Source organism: Simochromis diagramma, unplaced genomic scaffold (genome assembly GCF_900408965.1).
Source record: "Simochromis diagramma unplaced genomic scaffold, fSimDia1.1 OVJJ01000685.1, whole genome shotgun sequence".
Lineage (NCBI taxonomy): Eukaryota > Metazoa > Chordata > Actinopteri > Cichliformes > Cichlidae > Simochromis > Simochromis diagramma.
The window spans coordinates 2997376-3014109 of NW_024387477.1; the positions used below are offsets into that span (position 1 = coordinate 2997376).

At 41.9% G+C, this 16734-nt stretch overlaps 1 protein-coding gene across 2 annotated transcripts in view; it reads right to left on the reverse strand.

The window, feature by feature from the left end:
* The window catches only part of psd2 (pleckstrin and Sec7 domain containing 2), a 35613-nt gene extending 27395 nt beyond the window's left edge, over nt 1-8218 (reverse strand). Inside the window, exon 1 of one of the 2 annotated variants that reach the window (XM_040016604.1) lies at nt 7654-8218. The gene's annotated coding sequence lies outside the window, so the exon portion shown is untranslated. The remainder of the gene's footprint in view (nt 1-7653) is intronic. The other variant, XM_040016605.1, reaches the window with a different exon arrangement.
* Nucleotides 8219-16734: the final 8516 nt, after the last annotated feature.

Sequence of the window (16734 nt, forward strand, 5' to 3'; positions counted from 1 at the left end):
AATCCCAATCACATCCTCTAGGCCCTAATCCTAATCCTATGTTAGGGTCAGGGGTTGATTGATTGATTTTTTTTTTGTCCACTGATTGTCAAGACTTGGGAAAACAATTTTTATTTAAAAAAAAACAAAACAATCACATGTTCTGACAGCATAGTGTTAGGTTCATCGCTGATGATGGCTTACACACAGTTAATGCATCATAGAACTCTGTACACGTATTGTAAAGGTCTGCTGCTGATCTGTTAGCCCTCTGTTTATATTCACCTTTCAGGAGTTTAAGGGCAAATGCTAATAAGCAGCTCTCAGAAACAGCTCCTGTTGTAAAATGTTGAATAATGCAGCTGTTGATGTATTTTTCTTATATAAATTATATGGAGAGAGACTTAGTGAGAATAAAAAAATATACATTTATCTTTTTTGAGATCCGATGAAATGATGGCGTGAAATAGTGACTAAGAGAAATATGAATAATTAATGAATAATGAATCGTTTCTTAGTCACTGTTAAGCAAAGCTTATTTGGTTCCAGCTTCTCATATTGATTGTCTTTCTCTCATTTAAAGTTAGTTTGTTTAGGCTTTGGATTTTTAGTTTCACATAAAATTGAGCAACTTTAAAGCTCAGTTTTTAAGATTCAAAGACTGAAACATGAACGTCTATGACATGAAAGCTGGATAAGCTTCATCAGTTGAGGGAGTTTGTGTCATACTGAACAGCTCCAGAACAGCTATTTATTGGGCCAAATGCTGTTTCCAAGATCAAGAATATTTGATTATGTTTTTATTGCTATGTTGTTCTATGTGTCAGTATCATAAAAAGGGCAGCCAGGAAGCAGCCCTGCCTGTCTGCTCATGCTCTACTGGTTCTCTGCTTTGCTGAATCATCCACAGCTTGGGAATTGCAGCACAACTGCAGTAAAATATTTAGTGGAATTCATAGCTTCCTCTGATAGCATGCAGATGTAGGTAAGGGTCCTGTTAGGCCAAAATGAACATCCATATCTGGATTCTGGTTTCTCAGGGGAAAAATTGTCTGCCAAACTGTGCAGAAAAAAACTGAACCATTTTAGAGAGGACAAATTTATGGCAGGCTAGATAGTGAGCCAAATTTGTATCTACAAGTATGATGTTGGAAGTGCTTTGGCTTACCCCTGAGCATGAGGACACCACAGGCCCAGAAACTGTTTCATCAGAGTTGCAAAAGGATGATGAATTTATGGAGAGCCTCATACAAATCGCTCTCCCCTTACTAAAGTTGAACTTCTTTGAGTTTTACTTATGTTGTCACACAAATGCAAGCTGGAGCTCTCACTCTGGGAGTGTTATTGTAGACACATTTAAAAGACACAAATAAGAGTGCATCTTGCTTGTCGCATTTCATTCTGAAAAGGCGAAGACAGTCTTGTGTCGCAGCAAGAAATGCAGGTAAACTTTTAAAAACGGAACAAAACACAACACAGGCACAACCAGGCACTGTGTCTCTGCTACTGTAGCCTCCTCTAATCCTCATCATCTCTCTGACTGCTGCTGCGATGATCTCAAAGGACCGACAGATTTCTGAACAAAGTCTTTCTGAGTACACCATCGGTGACTGGCCGACTCATTTTCTTTTGTTTTTTTATGGGAGTGGTTTGCATTATTCATAAGTCACCAGATTGTTTCAGAGTTCCATCCATGAAAACATCATAGTTTTCACAAACAAGACATTTAAAACTCCATTATAGCACACTATGAAAAGTGTATCTCACAAACTAGTAATGAATCTGAAAGCTTCTTAGGCCTCAAAACATTTTTGGATGAGAATTTGCTGACCAATCTCTACTATAATGAGCTTGAATATTCCCAAACTCGGGTGCTCACATTTCCAGCGGGGCTTTATGGATTCCATATTCATGTATGAGTATGAGGCATATGAACAATTTGCATGTATTTATGCTACTTCACAAAGTGGAATTTGCACATATTATTAAGCAGTGAAATGCACACACGCACACACATAGACGCACAAATAAAGCAGTGAAACATTTCCATAAATGGAAGCAGTGAGCGGTTATGAAACCAGACACGAGAAGTGGGAATTCTCCGTCTCTCCCTCTCTGCATGTCTCCGGTGTTCTGTTTTTCTCCCACTCTGTCTTCCTCATCTGTTCACCATTATGCTTTCTGCTATCTCACAGTCTAACTCTGCACTCTATACCACTCATTTTGCAGTAATTGAGGTAAATGGGTCTTATCCAAAGGAGGGGGTGGAGGGAAGAAGGATAGTGGAAGTGAGCAGCACTATGAATCCGGCTGCTGAGGAGAGACAGAGCAGATGTGCTCAGACACCCCACATGGACAGATGAAGAAAACACAGCCAATAAGAGAGAGACTGTGTGTGTGTGTGTGTGTGTGTGTGTGTGTGTGTGTGTGTGTGTGTGTGTGTGTGTGTGTGTGTGTGTTTGGGGGAGCGGTTATCAGATGGGGTATGTGTGTGTCTGTGTGTCTCTGAGTCTTTGTGTCTCAACATATACAATGGCTATCAGGATGGATGCATGCATTCCACTTTTGTCAGCAGAACACTGGGGCTCTTAACCGTTATCAATTTCCTTTAATTGTGATCAGACAACCTGCCAATCATGTGACCAACGTCTAACATCTAAAAGCATGCCATCGCCTAGACTTATAACTCACCAATCCAGTGAGAATGATGGATAAAAGACCAAGTTGCCATTAAATAGCTTTTCTTCCCTCTTGTGCCTTTTATATCTCTCTATCTGTCTACATGTGCTTCTGTGACACACACACACACACTGCAAAGACTGCACATAGACATACACCGTGGTGTGATTTATTGATCCCTGAGACACAGAGCTGCAGTCCAATGGGAGTCTCTGGTGATAAGCATGACTGGTCTCTATAAGCAGCAGAGAAGCAACTACTGAGATAATAAGAGTGAAAAGGAAAATGCTGAAAAGATCTTACAGGAACACAAAGCTCACAGTGGTGCTGAAGATGCCGCTGCTTTAGATCCTTAGGTTCAATATTTATTTAACTTAAATTGTACACGTGCTAAATTTTAATTGAAAAGGGGAAGCCTTTGTGACTGAAAACATGGCATAATTCTGACACACCCAAGATCACATCAAACACAGACACTGACACATCGACTTATGTTTTTAAAACAAACTCCCATTCATTTAATATCTGAACAAATTACGAACAATATTAGTATAATCAATTCAGTTTTAAGAGCTATACACAGTAGTTTTTTTATCTGGTTATATCATAACTGGTTGTTACAAACTGGCTACAAGAGTGACTGCAAGTGTGAATGGTTATCTGTCTCTCTGTTGTGTTAGCTCAGTGATAGACTAGTCCACTCGATTGGCTATTATTTGTGCCTTTTTTGTGCTATTCTTCTAATTTAGTGGTCGTCCAAGGGTTCCCTTCTTTGTTGTTGTGTTGAGCAAGATCAGAGAGTTGTACAAAGATACTGACAGACTGCTCTGATGGAGATTCTCATGATGTATGAATGTAGCACAATGGGAACCTGCCAGTGTATGAATAAGCGCTGTTATAATGTCAATAAAAAGCAACCATGTGTAGCAACAACAGGCAAAATAACCGATGTAAAGTCAAGGGTCATAAATTAAAGTCTTCTCACCTTTGAAGCGAGGAACTAAAGCAATACTGGTGAATGACATATGAGATACATTACCATATAAATACATTACCTACACAAAGGGGGCTTGGAATATCCTCTTGCAAACTGATCAATAATTGAAAAGCGATTTGGAACAAGTAAATCACTTTATGTGTAGGTGGGACTTAAGTCTTCTTTACTGTCTCACTAATTTTATATTTACTAATTTGATAGATTTTGTTAGGTGTCCCTAACTTTACTCATTTTGTCCTACTGGTTATTTAAAGGCTATAGCAAAAATAATACAAAATTTGAGAGTCTGGTGAGTCTGTGCTGCACACACTTTGGCAGACAAATTAGCAAACACTGCTTCCTGTACTCACAGTGGTCGGCTGGCTAATGTTAACATACAACTCAACCCCAGTGAGAAGACAGTCTGAAATATTTGCATGAATTCCCATTTGGACATTTGGAATGATTGCAGCAATAGATGTGCCGTCCCTTTCAAATTCATAGCTTCCATTTTATCAGACTTAACAGTCCTTGTCCACAATCAAAGACATTATACAGTTATATTAACAGGCTAACCTGACCTTTAAGTATGAAATTGGTTTCTCTTACTCTGTAAATACATAAAAACAGGATACTTTTGTGCCTATAAGCACAGGACTCCTCAAGTGGTGTTGCACTCTGGCCAGATTTCATTGGCAGTCACTGAATGTAATGTGATGCAGTGGAAAGGATTACCCAGGATTCTCTGGGAGTTTAACAAATGAACGAGCGACACAATAGGAAAGAAAATCAGGATACTGGTTTTCAATATGATATAAGTATTGTACTAGCCTTAACTGTGTTCTGCTCTATGAAGACTTAATCATCTTAATCCATTAATCTCTGTCTAGCTATCTCTCTATCTAGTAAATCTTTTTGGAAGCACTCCCCTGCCTGTAGATACCTCTGTTGGGCATAATTGCACCACCTTTCACTGAATTTAGGTGCTGGAGCAGGCCATCAATTGATACATTCAACTTGCCTGACCTCATTACGTTTGCAGTGCTGCCCCCGTTCATTTAATATAGAAGCATTTGTATGCAGCTCTTTTGTTTGTGCTGCGTGCCACCGTGAGCATTTCTTACTAAAAGGCAGCACCCCAATACTGTCAAGTGGTGTGAAGAATGCAATGCTGGTGTTTCACCACAGTAGTTGACATCAAGTTGATCACCCTATTTTTTCTAAAATGTAAATTATACTATCAAAATAAATAAGCTGTTGCTATACATGTAAAAGGAACAGTACAGCCATTTTATTTTAGCTTTCAATAGAAAATCTACCGCAGAGCAGCATTAAGGCCACCGGGACAGCCTTCTAAATACTTTCTACAAGCTAATTAGTAATCAAAATTAATTCATGAAGCTGCCAGCTGAACATTGACAGATGATATTAGATCTGCATACTAAGAACAGAGAAGGCAAACCTCCCCTGTTCTTCCCTTCTCCTCTCTTACACTATCAGTAAGACATGCTCAGAATGACTAGTCCTATACTATAAATGACCTACTGACCCTGTTCATAACACGTAGGCTGGGTGCAGCACTGGCCCTGCAGCCTATCCTCATACATGCACACACAGCACAGAGTCACCTTTCAAAAATGCTGTTGTGCTACAAGAACAGATGCAGAGAGGAAGAAAATAATGTCATCATTTCCTGCTTATAAGCTGAGGATGTGAAAGCAGTCAGGAAAATGTGGACTTGGAAGTGGTCCAGGGCTATTTTCTTAGCATTCATGCCTGTGCTGCAAGTCACACCAGCATTATCACAGCGCCTAAAACTTGCTAGACCAGCCCAGTGGAGCGTAACAGTCAGCCAGCTCCCTGAAATCACCCCAATATGTCACTTCTGTGCAGTCAAGGTCAACTGTCCGCTCACATTTTGTCACTCTAACTGCTTACATCTAAATACATGCTTACAATAATGTGGTGATTTATCTTGTTTTGGGCCTATTCCCCTGGGTGCTTTCACCTTCTAATACAAATTCACTCATTATTATGCACGGCAAGCATAACAGACCTTTGTGACATGTGAGTGATTTTGAAAAGTGTAGATTTGGAAACATTTGTAATACAGCTCACATACTATGGAGTAATTTCCTTAAATCCGTTGTGTAATATTTCTGAATTTAGGCTGTTATATTCAGTACTTAAACATACTTAACAGAAGGTATATAATATAGTTTATAGAATAATGGTGATAACAAATTTTCAAGGATTGAAAAAAAAATATATCCACAGATTTTAGGGGTTGTATTACTGATTTGCCTAAGCTCCCCATTTTACATTGTAATTATGTATTATTTTGGGACAATAAATTTGAATTAATTATCCTTGAATTTTTCAGTATGAATAATTACATTAAAGCTTTGAATTTAAAATAGCTCATTTGAATGGCACAACCCTATATATACTTTGTAACCACTATGTAAGAAGAGGTTAGGCTACTCAGTAATACAGTCCCTAAAAGTAGTGAGTAATTACAGTGCAAGGTGTGTAAATACTGTTTGTCTTTTCCTCTAAAATACCATGGTGTTACTCACTACTTCAAATTGCTTACAGTATAATTTGTTTCTTATGTCCTTTAAGAACTCAAATTGTTACCCTTATTCCACCGTACCTAGCGATAATTCTGAGTATTTGCATTGTAAGTGTTGAGATATTACACCGTAAGTCACAGGCTGTGCTATGAAGTGCTACCATAGGTTGCCATCATTTTGGAATTTCAGTGTGTTTTGTATATGTTTAATATCTAAAACCCTATATTTACACAACATTAGTCTGAATGCGTAAAATGTTTTGTGTTTTTTCCACATCTGCTAATAAAGTCATTAGTGGGATGATTTAAAAAGAAGAAAAAGACAACAAGAGGTGACAGTTTGGTGTGGAGCTGCTGTGCTAGTGTGTCTGGATGTCTGACACCTTGAGTATGAAATGAATACACTGGAGAGCGAGCAACACGTTTGCCTGGGAAGAGCCCACAGTTGTATCGGGGAAATGAATTACAATGGATCTAGACTAGACATGCAAATGGCTATAATTAAGATAATAGCGACTTTGCTTTGGGGGATAAAAAATAAGCGGCTATCAAACACCTGTTAAAAAAGAAGCCTCCCACATCCTGAAGAAGCAAAGACACAGCAGTGTCTTTGCACTGTGTCTGTAATATTCCTGTATTTGGACATTATGGAAAGAATTTAGAGTATGTATGATGTTATTCAAGGTACATGTCTCATGGTTAGATCTCACCTTTGCCCTTATATGTATAGGATACACTTGATTTGAGAGCTTTGGCCCAGTGTTATTTTTTCTAGCGAGTCCCCCCCAATGCACTTAAAAAGACATAAACAAACACCAGACAGACGAGGCTTATTGTTTCTACCAGTGTGTGTGTGCGTGTGTGTGTGCGCGAAGGAGAGAGAGAGAGCGAGAGACCACAGCGCGAGACAACCATGTTCTCCCAGCCTCCTCGAGCCAGTAACCATGACAACAGGATGGCTGGGAGACACGGTTCAAGCTCAATTGAGGCCGGTGTCTTTCTTTTCCTCCAAAATAGTGCCTTGGTCGCGTTTCAAGACCGACTTGTCCTCCTAAAAAAGCAGAGGAAACGCTTTTCTCTGCCTCCTCTCGGGGGACACAAACACACAGACACGCACACACCTCCGTAAAATCCCACGGCCCGCACGGTGCGTATCTCACAGCCTACATTAGCTCCTCAGACACGGCTCTCCTTAAGCTTGCCGGCGCGAGGAGGCTTGCAGCCCCGCGTGAGCATTTTTGCTCCCACATTAGCAAGAAAAACAGGAAAGCTAAAGACAGCCTCTGTGAGAAATGCCTCTCTCGCTAATAAACTACTAAACGGTCACCCAGCATGGGCTTCGCTAGACCCGCCGGTTAAACAGCGCTAACACAGTCGCACTAGGTTAATATCTTCACACTTTGACCGTTTGTCTTAAAAATAAACGTGTCGTATCTTCACTCACCGGTGAAATGCGTCCAGTCGGATGCTGAAATATGCTGGGAGTTGCGCGGCGGCACTGGTCCTCTCTCCCCCTCTCTTCCCCTACATCCACACGCCACACACTGACAGACGGGCTCTTTTTTCTCTCCCTTCCTCAGCTGCCCCCCTTCTCCCTCGCGCGCCCGACGTTGACGTCCAACCGAAGCAGCTCGTGGTGTCGTCTCGCGCCTCTGCTCAGGCTGCTAGGGGAAAGCGGGAGGTCCGGATTATTTCTGATGAATGGACGGATGAACGGAGGCGTCCTGCCCGTCTCCTCCTCACTGTGGAGCTTATGCGTGCTTTGAGTGGCAGCTGAGAAACTCTAAACCCGCTCCTCGGACCGCTCGGGAGTACCATCACTCTCCCGTGGCTAGAGCGCGGTGTGAACGAGACGTGTCTCGATGGCCTGTTGATATCAAACACTGCAGCCCGCAGTGAAGATTAGCGCCGACAGTTGTGTTGACATAAGTGCTTCTCGTCTTTGACCACTGATGATAACCTGGAGACCTGGAGCTTAGTTGCAGCTGGACCGGTGGTATTAGAGCTATAGAGTGCTCAAAGGTGGTGAAACCTTTCCCACACTAAGGTCCTGGGATCTTGGATGGCGTTACTCCCCGCCCCCACCCCACCCCCTCCCCTCTCCACCAGATATTAGAATTAAAAATTAATGGTGTGAATACAAAAGTTTGGGAACTGACCAGAAAAAGAGAGCATGTAGATGATTTACAGACATTCAGATGGTGTTGTCCAAGGTCTAAAGTCCTGCAGCTGTCATATCTGGGATGCTGCATTGGTCATGCTGAAGTTTGGTTTCAACAGGAATTCAGCAGGATGCCTGAAAAGGGAAAACATGACCTATGAAACAGTCAATAGCCCGCTTGACCCACAGTGAACCATGTTACATGAAACAGCTCAGTGTAATCATGCTAGAACATACTGTAACCTACCACACATAAATGAAAGTGAACATCCTAATGTTCTTGTATTGTGCAACTGATCAAGGAAAAATCTACTTGCATTTTTTTAATTCTATCACAACGGACCACTGTCTTGACCTTTGACCTGTGGTTAGCCTTGAGTTCTGTCAGAAGTTGTTTTCAGGGTACTGTTAATCATCAGTAACAGCAGGTCGAGCGCTTTCTGTTGATCTTTGTCAGTCCCCCTTTTTTTCTAATGCTGTTTGTGCTCCTACCTCCTCTGTCAAAACTATGATTAAAGCCCACTGAGAAAAGCAATAATCCCAATTGAACCGCTAAACACGACCACTGGTTTTAAGGAATGAGCACACAGTGTCAGATAAACACTTTCTGCAACGCCTTAAATTGCCATTAATACAATACACATGCTTTTGCCCCGCCCCATATTAATATTCACGTGTATTTGCACATTTGCATTTGTCAAAATGAGAAATTGCCAGGGAGTCTAATTTTCTTTTTCAGACTGATAGACACACCATGGTATGAAACTGTGATTGTGCTGTCAGGCTGCTAATGGTGCCTGCTCTGAGCCACATATGATCAGTTGGATTGCAGAGGATTTAACACAAAAGTGTTATCATTCTTCGTCCAACTAACAGGTAAGCATTTAATGTTATCTCTCAGCATATAGTGCAAATTAGCTTCTGTTCCCGCTCTGCCCTTGACAAAACAAAGGGGATATTTTCACCCTGTAACAGCATATGTCTGACACCATTTTTCTCTCCTTTCTCTTTCACTTCACAAGCACAGCTAAATTCAATCAGGAGGCAGTTCAGACCATCAGAACTGCCTTTGTACAGTGCCCCGCTTTGACAGTACCTTCATACTAAAGAACCTCAAGGTCATGAACAGAAGCACAGCAGTAGCATCCAATCATTCATATGGCTCTGCACTGGCTGGTGCCAAAATCTTCCAATGTTGGTACTTCAGGACTCTGAAGCACGTCCCTTTCAAATGTCCAGGAGTGCCAAGTTTTACAGTAACATCTGCACAGACTGTGGAGACCTCAGTAATATCCCAGAGATCAATAGCGCATTAGAAGGAGACTGAAGAAGGAGGAGAGCGAGTGAAAAGGGTGATGAAGCGGCACAGGGAGAATTAAGAGGAAGAAAAAGAGAGAGAGATGCATAAAGCAAAAGAGATGATGATGTGGACAGAACAAAAGAGCCTGGTGTGCGTTTGAAGACAAGGGGAGGAGAAGGTTAGAGAGGGGAGGCCCATAGCCAGGCAGGTAGAGGAGGGGGTTATCCAAGGAGAAGGATGAAGAGAGGAGAAGTACAAGGGGAGGTGGGGTGTGAAGATGACAAAGAGAGTTCAGAGGATGCACAGATGACCAGAAAGAAAGAGGCACGAGAGGGAGAGAGGGGTGGAAATAGTTTGGAGGAAAACCCACTGCAGACGCAATGTCAATCCTAATTACTAATTCATTAACCTGCCCAGATCCTTTCCCCTCCCCCTCTGTAGCCACACAAACACACACACTTGCACACCCACACATGCACTCAGTGCTCTCCGCTCGGTCCCTCCTCTATGTCCCATGAGAGGCGGACGGCTGGCGAGATGGAGAAATGAAGAGGTGTGTCTGCAGCTAAGTGACATCTGCAGGGCCATGATGCCGGCAACGTGTTGGGAGTGTTGGAAATCCCTGATGTGACGATGGGAGGGAGGCGGGGAGGTAACTGGTGAGGGGGGGGCTAACAGCTTGCATTTTGGTTTGTTGGAGCGGGTGGTCTCCTGTAATGGTGCATATGAGTGTGTTAATGTGCACGGCTGTGGTGTCAGAGTATGTTTATGCGTTTGTTCCATCATGCATACACATGGGTGCCCAAATGTGCAATCACAAGGTGTACTGGCATGTTGAGTGTGTGTGTGTGTGAGTGTGTGCAGGTTTGGGGGAGATAAATCAATAAGCTAATGCTGGTCTGCTCAAGTAATAACATTGTGTCTTTAATCAAAGCAAGGGGGAGGTGCCAGAGAGACTGATGATGTCTGTCTGTCTGTGTCTGTCTTTAGCCCCTGCTGTATGACTCTTAGCTCTGTATGTTCGGGTGTGTGTGTGTCTGTGTGTGTGTGTCTGTGTGTGTGTGTGTGTGTGTCTGTGTGTGTGTAGGCCACCGAGGCACACACTGATGTTCTGCATCCACACACACCAGGACCTCCTGCAGCATTCCTCCGCACATGCTCACATATACAACTCATTAGGAAGATGGAGATGCAAGCATGCACACACATGGGCACAAATTCAAGCACCCTAGGGTACACAAACACACGTACACACACACACATCAGAAGATGCAGTGCTGCTGACTTTGGTGGAATTAGATACAGAAATCTTCCAAACAAGCATTGATCCAAGAGTTTACAGCGCCGGCTCCGTCTGCCATGTCAGGCCAAACAACAGGGAGCTCTGCGAGACAGCTGGGGAGCACTCACACACACCACACACAAGCAGGAACCACTGTGGGCACATATATATAGCACACACATCACAGTATGTGTGTGCACATGGTGTGGCTCTTTGATCTCAGGACTTCATAGCACAGTGTGCTGGAGTGTAAACACGTGTGCATCTGTGATATCTGATATTAAATTAATACGAGTGTACACACAGATTCATTGGTGCGGATAAATAGGAAGAGTTATTTAAAATATATATATAATATATATGTTATAGATAGATATACCGTATATAGACAGTGTGCAGTCTTTATCCTCCAAGCTCGGGTCCTCTACCAGAGGCCTGGGAACTTAAGGTTATGACACTCACTAGTCCTCGGCCCCCTTCCTTACGCTTAGCGCACAGTCTCAGGGTGCTGGGTTTGTGGCGAAACCCTCCATGCATGCTCAGAAGCTTCCTTGTCTTGGAGTCTTCCTTTGACCAGCAGGGCATGTGATCACCGGCAGGGCGAAGGTGTTGATAGCCCGGACCTTGTTCTTACCATTCAGCTGATTCCTCAGGACTTGCCTTACTCTTTGTGGGTATTTGGTGATTGCAGCTTTCCAGTGGCCTCTTTGTGGCTCCCACTGGCCCGTGGGATTCCCAGGTATAATTTTTTAAAATAAAGTTCCCGGGTTTTACTTATGCTATGCTTAGTAAATCTCTGATAATGTTTCAGTTTAATTCTATATATTCTATATATTTACACTTATCTAGCTGATTTCAATTAATTGAATTCAGTTAAATCCACTATACTCTACCCTTGTAGCAGTAAATCACAATGAATCACAAAGCATTAAATGTGTGAAAGTGACCATTTAATGTGTATTTCTGTGTGAATACGTATTTATGAGCATCACATGCTTTAGCAGCGGGGAGAGGGGGCTCTTTGGCTTCAGTTTGCTGTTTTGTTTCAGTTTTCCTGATACACTGCACCAAAAGGAAGAATGCCAACATTTAGCAAAGCTAGGACAGAAATACTGCTGCTCCAAGAGAATGTAAAAAAAGCAGAATATAAATGGGGAAAAAAAGGCAAGTTACAAGTGTTTTATGATAATAAGACACTTATCTAAAAAGATGGTTGGAGTAAATATCATAAAGAACCAGAAATCTGTATATTTTTCAAGCGTTATCAACAGCCACTGCCACAAGTCCTGTCTATTATTTAGCATTGAAAATTCTGATCTTAACCCTCCTCAGTCCAAATGCACAGAAGCTATTTTTACATTTCTTTGTTGACGAGATTTTAACTGGTAGAGCACATATCTTACATCCTTCTTATTACCCTTTCTTTATTATCACTCCTGCAGTTTTTAGCCATTTTGTTCCAGTGTCTGTCATAACTGAGGAAACTTGTTACTCAGATCGGGCTCTCCCAATGATATCCTCCCACTTGTTTGTGTTTTCTAAAGACATTTGGGGCACTATTGGACCTTATATTCAACAATATTGGAACTTACATTCAAAGGCTTATAAGCAGCAGCCTGACTTAAGATGATGTACAATGTCTGATTGTTGTCCAGTTTCAGACCTATTTCAAGCTTCCTTTTCATTTCTAAAATTTTGGAAAAAGTAGAGATCTTACAGCTGCAGCCTTTTTTAAACACTCCCAATATTTCTGAGGTATTTCAGTCAGGTTTTAAAGCAAATCACATCACAGAGTCTGCACTTTTGAACGTTTTTATTGGTATTTTTTTAACCATTGGCTTTGGGGACTCTGTCATACTTATGCTTTTGCATTTCACAGCAGCTTGTGACGAATTAGATCACAATGTTTTCATTTCCCACCTAGAGCAGCATGTTAGAGCCACTGCCTTGGAGTGGCTCAAGTCGAAACTGTCTGACAGAAGTTTTTCCGTTTCTCATGGTAAATGTCATTCATCATTGGCCACCCTCTGTGGTATAGCTCAAGGATTCGTCCTCGGGACTCTTCTTTTTAGTATTAACTGAGCTCTCTTATTAACAAAACACACTGCAGATGACAGTCAGCTGACTTTCCACTGAATCGTATTGAACCCAGCCCCACAGTGCTGATGTTAGGATGCCTCAGGGCATCAGAGCATGGCTGGTTTTCACTCTTTTAAATTTTCATGAGGTCATTATTTTTGGGCCGAGTGGCCCAAGCTGTCCACCTTTCTGACTTGAGTCCTCTTGCAACATGTGTCAGACAAGTTGTCACCAACCTTGGGGTAAAAATGGATTCTCTAGAGTTGATCCTTTTTATCTTTGTTGTGACTTAAAGAGAGTTTTACAAGCATTTGTTATTGTAGTGCACTTGAGGTCGATATTGATCAGGCCTCACTATCACATTTACAAATGGATGCTGCTGCACATAGACATACACGTGTGAGCACATTATTCCTGGTTTTGCATATTTATACTCGTTGCATGTCCATTTTGGAATTCATTTTAAAATAGTATTAATTGTAAATAGTCAGTGGAGCCCAAAACAGAGGTAAAAGGAAGTAGTGTTGTGGCCTTTATTTGCCCTTTGGATACACATATATTACTTGTTATTACTATGCTGTCGTGCAAAATAGGGTTTTTAAATTTAAAAATGAATTTCAAACCCATTCTTCAATGCCTTACAAGACAATTCATGTTGTACTGGTTGCCGTTTACAAAAAAGAAAAAACACAAGGAGCGAGTGTTTTGCGTGAATTTATTACACTTGGGAAAAGAACTCTAGCAACGGGAACACATCAGTAACACAAAGGCCTTGCACTGCGCATTTATCTTTGTAACAGATTCAGCAGAAGAAGAAAAAACAAACAAGCCGCACACTTACCTCCTCATTGGACATCATTATTAAACCACACGCCTTTGTGTCGGACTCCAGTGATTCCCTTGACTACCTCATCAGCATTCATTACCTCTGAAAAGGAGGGGGGACACCGCATGTCAGCACTTGTGGTGTGTATCTGTGTAAATGTCATTGTGTGTGTGTGTGTGTGTCTGTGTCTCTCATCTGGGTCATTATATCCACAGGCATGAAAAAGCAGGTTACATAGACACACTTTCCTCCGAGAGACAGGAGTGCAAATGGAGCTGGGAAGGGTCCTCATTTTTCAGCGTCAGTCACTTCCACCTGTGACCACTTGTCCTCGTGAGCTGAAGGATGAAAGTAAAGAAAATGATACTGTGTGTGTGTGTGTGTGTGTGTGTCAGAGAGAGCGAGATGATGTATAAATCTATCTCTAAAATGAAAATGGCAATGATTCTCAATGAGCATTCCCAGGAGAAATGAACAAAAAAAGTAAACTTCCATGTTTATTTATGGACAAAGCCGATCTGTATTTATTTGGGTTTGTGTGTGTCTGTGTGAGAAAGAGAGTGTGAGAGAAAGACGGCCAGCCAGACGAACAAGGGAAACACTGGCGGCCCTGCCAACATGATGACAGAATGTGCCATGTGTAGTAGCGACACTTAGTGTGTGTCTGTGTGCGTGCGTGCGCGTGTGTATGAACTACGAGTCTGCTGGGCAGCCAGGTCAACCGGCAGACCGATCACCATGGCAACAGTGCCACACTCTGCCCCTATGTGTCAAGCTGTAAATATGGATGTCTTTGGAACCAGAGAACAACTGGACAGTGTCAGGCCCAGGTGTCCTCCTGTCGTCCAAATGCTAACCGCCTTGCTAACTCGTATGCAAGAGAATTAAAACCTTAGGAGTTTAGATACCCAACCATCCAAAACAATGGATAGTGCACAAGAGCAGTGAAGAAGAGCGCACAGGCAGGAGTCAGGGGATTCGGGACAGAAGGATAAGAGCAAGAGTGAAAGGGAAGGTTTGAAGAAGGTAGTGAGACCCGCTATGATGGATGGTTTGAGATGGTGGCAATGACAAAAAGACATGAGGCCGAGCTGGAGGTGACACAGCTGAAGATGCTACGTTTTTGGAGACAAAGACAAGGTTGAGATGGTTTGTATTTTAAACTTTATTTATACAGATAGCCCCATTGACACCCAATGTCTCATTTACAGGAGAGACCTGTTCCTCTTAAAGATGCAATATTACCTTATCTGGTCTGCAACTATGTTCTATTCATCACGAGTATGTGTCATAGGAAAGGCGTCAAGATCGTTTTAGTGTCATTCAGCTGTTTTGTTTCCTCTCACGGGTCCCGTCAGCAGTGACAAATAGATTTAGATGAATATTATTATTGCACACCAGCCTACCTTCCCAGCACCAAACAGCACACACACAGACTTAGTTTATAGCTATTATAAATCATTGTAAACAGCTGAAGAGGACATTTCTTTACCCAAACAAGAAGTGGTGGAGACCAAAAAGGAAAGAATAGAGGGATTTACATTGGTGGATGTGAGGATCAGTAGCTGTTCGCTAGCAGCACTAATAAGGTAATGATGACATATTTGCGTTTACAGTTTTCACCTCCAAGGTAATTAATGCTGTTTTAACTGTTTAAGCTGCTTCTTCGTGTTGATTCAGCCACACCATGTAATCAGCAAAGCAGCTCTGCCTGTAATACTTGCGATTAAAATGGGGTTTCATTTTAATCCATGTAAAGCCTGGTATTTTTTATTTTTTTTGTATTAAAATGTGGAACGTAAACCAGTATCCACAGCGTAAGCTTGCATTGCTGCATGTACATGAAAAATGTAGCCTGTGTATGTAATGATGTTACGTTTTTCAAATGAAGCATTAAAAAAGTCAACGTACAGCGCTGGTGGCACGTTGTGGCAAACACTCAGCACCGAGAGCTTAATCACAGTCGCTTCTGCCAGTTAAAAGACGCTGGGGACTAAAACAATATTTCTTTGCGGTCGTTTTAGCCGCACGCCTCTCTCATGTGAATCCATGCTAATGCACAACCTCTGCGTCAGCCCATGCATTAAACATGGAGCAGCTGAGGGGGGATATGTTGCAGTACCAAATGTTTTACTATTAAAAATCACCCTGATAAAAAAAAAAAAACATGATGGGAAATGTAAACTGCTGGTATCACATGAGATCCCAGTTCTTGAGAGAAAAATTACATAGGAAAAGCAGAACAAGACAGATTATGCAGATGTGGTCTCAGCAGACTTGTTGGGGTTAAAGGTTAAGGAAATGCTGTTAACCGCCTAACAGGGCCAGAAAAACCTGCGAAGGATACAACCCAGTGTTAAAATAAGCTCCTTTATCATACATTGATCTTCATTTTCCTCTTTTATAGTTCAGTAAATGTATTTAGTAATTTACACCAAGTTCAACATGAGCAATTATTAACCTAGAGACAGAAGCTCTGAACACCATGTACAACCAAGAAAAAAGAGGCGCCAGCTGCAGGATGGTGAGGTCTGGTGACAGCATACAATCTAAATCAATGGGATTTATATATATGAAAGTACATTTGGGCACAAACCCACACAGACTACTTCAGCGTATATCATGCTAATGATTGCTGATCCAGTGCCCTGGTTGGTAATACAAACAGCCCCAACTCAACTGAGACTCCACTAATGTTCCTCCTTTTAAACCAAGCACACAGCTTTTAGGTTAGTCTCTTTATTATCCATCAAAAAAATTAAAAATGTCATGATCCAGTTAAATTTTAGAATTGTCTTCTTCTTTCCGTTGTTCTCTTTAGGGGTCACACCAGCACCTCACCCTGTCTGCAGCATCCTCCTCTGTCACACCAGCCCT